Genomic DNA, 3,495 nt, shown 5'->3' with positions numbered 1-3,495 from the left:
TGCTCGTTCAATAATTTCTTTGTGTGCAGGTGAAAGCTTTAAAAGTTCTAAGATGGATATTTGTGCGGGTGTTTTCTGCAATTGATCCACTAGATTGTATTGTTTTGCAGTAGATGACGTGTTTGTTGTAGGACCTGGCAAAACAACTTTAGCTTTGCTTCTTTTGATAACATGAGTAGGTTCTTGATTTTTCTTTTCTTTAACTACAATCACATTTACCACATTATCATATGTATGAGTGTAGTTTACCTTCGCTTTACCCTTACCATTATTTGTTGTTGATGATTCACCTTTCTCATAGTTTGGACGCAGAATTTTAAAAGTTGTATGAGATTCATTTGTTGTATGTCCATACACAATTATTACTCCATTATCAACCAAATCTTGGATGACATGTTTCAACTGCTAACAATTATCTGTGTGATGTCCCTTGTTTCGATGAAAATTACAATAATGGTTATCATTCCACCAAGGTGGTTTTATTTAAGCTTCGTAGTTCCTTTCTTCTGGTAAAGTAATCAATTTGTTTGTGAGGAGTGTCTTTAGTGCTAACCAAAGGGGTTCACCGATGTTTGTAAATTGTCTTCAAAAGAAATTTTTGATAGTTGCTTTTTGGTGATGGTTGTTTTATTGAGCCTCTGTTGAGTGAGTGGATAAATTAAAAATTGGTTGCTTTGGTTTCACATTGTTGTTATCCACTATTCCATCATTGACGATATTTCAATTTCTACTCCAAAACTTTGGCTTATCATTGTGGTTGTTGTTATTGTTATTGTTGTTAGGAGGGTGGACTCCTTTGTATATTTTCAATTCACCCTTCTTTATCATGGCTTCCTCCATTCTAATTCCATTATCAATCATATTTCCAAAACTTTGATGTCCTTGCATTTTTATATGATAACTCATTTGATCATTTATGTTGTCGATGAATATGTCCATTTTTCATACTCTAGCATTGTACGAGGATATCGTGAAGCTAACCATCTCCATCACTGTAAAAATGTCATGAAAGGTTCTCCACCCTTTTGTTTGGCATTACATAGGTCTAGCATTGTTACTTCATGTTGTATGTTGTAAGAGTATTGTGAAACAAACTTATCCACCAACTATGAGAATGATCTTATTCAAGGTGGAAGTTTGGAGAACCATTCCATAGCTAGTCTAGTTAAGCTTTTCAGAAATAATCTCATTAAGTAGGTATCCTCATGTGCAAACTCCATACTCATTGTACAAAATTATCGTATATGATCTTGAGGGTCAGTGCTTCCATCATATTTTTTGTATCTAGGAGTTTCACAACCTATAGGAAATGGTATCATGTTTATATTTTTGTCGAATGGATAAGGACAGATTTCTTGAAGTGAGTATCTTCTAACATTTCCTCTATGCATATCTTAAATTTGTGTTTGCAGTGTTTGTATTTGTTCTGTGAGAGTTCTGATAGGATTATCAACGTCATTTGTTCTTGCATAACCATGATTTTCTATTCTAGGAGGATCTGGATCTCTTCTTGTTTCATCTCTAGCCCTTCTTGTATCTTCATTGGATTGAAAGTTATTTTGAATTTTGACTTCATATATTTGGGGCATGTAAGTTTCCTCATTGGTTATGGTATTACTAGGAATTGACGTGTCATTCATTTTGAGACCAAAGATATCCTCATATTGTTCATTATTAGGGGGAGGGTCGCTTTTCTTTTGTGTCAATTTGTTCACATCAAAATCTTGGGGAAGTGTAGCACCAAATTTTGCTAACATTGGGAAATATTTTATTTTTCTCCCACCAATAATTTCTGCATAAATTTATCGAATTGAGGATCTTTTTTTGTCTCTGATATTTTGTTTTGTTATTTCTCCTTCAACTTGTATTTCATCTTCATGTTCCATGGTTCTATGCTCTTCAGTTATTTCCAATGTTTCGATTTCCATCTCTGTGATTCTTCATCTCTGAGCTCTAGTTAGAACGGGCATACACGTGTGCTAGATATTTTGCTAGGATTCGATTGTCCAAAAGTTGTTTTGATAAGTGATCAATTGTCAATGTAAATTTGATAGAGCGATATGACATGAAAGGATGTTTCAAGTGTCTAAAATTTTGCAAGTTTTTTGATCTTTGGTTGTGGAGTGCAATGATGATGATTTGATAAAAATCAAGTCCAATAGGAACGATATACCCTACGATGTGGGACAAGATTATTCTGACCAAGCATTGTAGTCTCGTGATAAAGGATGATAGATCCTAATGAGAAACTGTGTTTGAGTGATTAGTTTACCAAAAAGGGTGATAATGCACTTTGAGATGTTTAGATCTTGAACTTGTTGAATGTGAGTAATTGAAAATCTTGAGGTGTTTATCTTCTAGAGTCTGATTTGACAAATGATAACTTGACCAAGCGAACAAAGGAGACAATCCAAGTATAAAGCGACAGAGAACAGGTGTTTATGCTCACTGTAAATTGACCGAGCAAATATGACAGATCTAAAAAAGATGTGCAAGACGACAACTCTGGACCAACAGAGACAGAAATCCATACAACAGTTTAAGCAGCCTCAGACGACAATACATATAAGCTCATACAATAAATCAAAAATTTTATATGACAAAGCACAGGCTCGTACGACAGTTCCCCCTACGCCAAACGATAAACAAAAGGTCTCGTACGACATAACTTAATAAGCCATATGACCAAAGATTTTATGCTAACAGGCTCGTACAACAAATTTCACTGGCTCATATGACAAACTATGTGCATCGTACGACAGAGAACAAAACAGAGAAAAATATATTTGTTTGGCCGAATTTTGATCAATGAAGTTTGATGTTTTGCTCATGTTTTCCAGTTTTAAATGTCTGATTTTCCGATTTAGGGACGAATACACAGAAAACACGCGATATGTTAAGTGACCTCAAGCATGCTAACCCTAAAGAAGTTGGCTAAGAGAGAAAACCTTTGCTTGCAAACTTAGGTACACACCCAATAACTAATCAAAATATGGCCGCTGAGTCTCACGCAATGGATTCTCAATGTCGTATTATCTGACTCCAAATGCTAATGGGGGCACGATATGGCAAGTGTCTTGGGAGAGTTACTATCTCTCTTGCACAAAGATTATAACCCTTTTGGAGGTGAATCGGGTAGCTTTTAATTTAACCGGAACTAGTAAGGGATCCGTTCGGCGCGTTGAGGTATAAACTCAATTAAGAGGTCTCCCAGCCTTGAAAACCAAGGTTTGATATACCCAAAGGTACGGAGGAGAGATATTCCCGAGCACTGTCGTTGACTTGATTTTCATCAAATCACAATTATTTTATAGTGGTTTGGATTACTTAGCGTTAGTCGTTCCCACTTAGGTCATTCCCCTCTCACTGGCCTTAATGGCTAAGAGTTATTAGCTCCTCGGGAGGGCGGGCCTACTAAAGAAATGCACTAATGAAAGAAAAGGATGAGTCGAGATTTCTGATCACCTAAGAAAGGTGAGAGCATGCTCGCCTATC

This window comes from Cryptomeria japonica, chromosome 10 (genome assembly GCF_030272615.1).
Source record: "Cryptomeria japonica chromosome 10, Sugi_1.0, whole genome shotgun sequence".
NCBI lineage: Eukaryota > Viridiplantae > Streptophyta > Pinopsida > Cupressales > Cupressaceae > Cryptomeria > Cryptomeria japonica.
This window is presented reverse-complemented; position numbering follows the sequence as displayed.